Here is a 1,508-nt window from a genome sequence, read left to right on the forward strand (position 1 = left end):
CTTTGCCAGCCAATGGCCCCTGTCCCCTGCCACCAAAATGTAGCGCTCCAAACGGATGGATTTGTCCTCTGAACACGCCTCGGTTCAAAATCTCCCACATCTGTGCTTTTCCTTTCTTGGTGCTGCCAGTCTGAAGGCTTTTCTCATCCTGCCTAACTAAATTGTGTCCATCCGTCAGACTCAACTCACGGGAGATGCCGCCTCAGACCAGCTTTTTTGAGTTATTTTAAACTCCTTGCAATTGCCACTCCCTTGGCAACCAATCGGAAATGGCCCATGAACCCTCCTCTGTTATAATCGCAAACTGTTACTTAAACCTTCAATGACCTCTACCTGTGCAGTCTCCTCAGGTGGTGGGTTACCTCCTGAGGGGCCGGGGGACCATATCACCTGCTGAGCAGGGCCTTCTGGAGCAGACCGCATCCGAGAAACTCACTTACGAACTGGTGGGAGATGGGCACGGAACCGTGAGGCACTCACCCCTCCCTGGCTCTGCCTTCATAGTCCCCCTGTTCTCACCCCCTCACCTTAGCAGTCAAGATTTATTGACTACTTCAAAGAACCTCTGCCCAAAAGAACCCTCCTGGTCCCGCTTCTTTCCTACTCAATGCGTTCAGCTAGCTAACCTGGTAAACTAAGCTGTGCTGATATGGTTATGGGAGAGCTTCCAGGGACAGGGACAGGTTTATTTATTTTTTTTTTTAGAAAGACTTTTGCTATAGGGCATGTGCACTCATCAGAGAGACAGAAAGACAAAAACAGCAAGAAATCACCCATGGGGGGATGGCCACACCACAATCCCTTCTCTTCCATTCTCATCTTGGGATTTGAGGCATGCTCACACTTGTGCCCAGCATGAGTTTCAGGCTGCAGTGTCTGAGACTCAAACCATAATCAACCATGTGAAAGTTCAGCAACATAACCATTATGCTATCCGCTGGTCCCAAGGGATGTTTTATTCCAGACATATTTGCGGTGCTGGTGAGGTGTGTTAAATACTGAAATCACACAGGGACATTCTAATAAAGCAGTTCAGGATAGGGGGCAATTCCACGCCCTTGATCGTGAGCTCAGCACTAAAGGAAGACTCAAGGGAGGTCTCAGCTCTACCTGCTGGTGTCTTGTGAGTAGCTGCAGAACCATTTCTAAGCTTGTGTTCTTTCACATCCTACCTTCTGCTCCTTTTTGATCTTTCATACAGTCATGCCTCAGCTTAGCAGATCTATGATAAAGTCAAGGTAAATGCCAGCAAGCTTACTCTCCCCTTGCCAAGGCATTAGCTTTCATGAGAGGGTCGTCCATGTATTGCCTGCAGGGCTGCATCCCATGAAAGTAAGAGCAAAGACAACACACTCACTGCCCCCCACCCCCACCAAGAGAAGCAGGAAGGAAGACTTTTTCCCTTTATCATGGAGTGTCATAGATAACAGAATACATCATGAAGTGATAATATTTAAAAATCCAGATATGGACACGAGAGACAATGTGGAAGGAATGTGGGAGAGGGG

The sequence above is a fragment of the Tupaia chinensis genome, unplaced genomic scaffold (genome assembly GCF_000334495.1).
Source record: "Tupaia chinensis unplaced genomic scaffold, TupChi_1.0 Scaffold000061_1, whole genome shotgun sequence".
Lineage (NCBI taxonomy): Eukaryota > Metazoa > Chordata > Mammalia > Scandentia > Tupaiidae > Tupaia > Tupaia belangeri.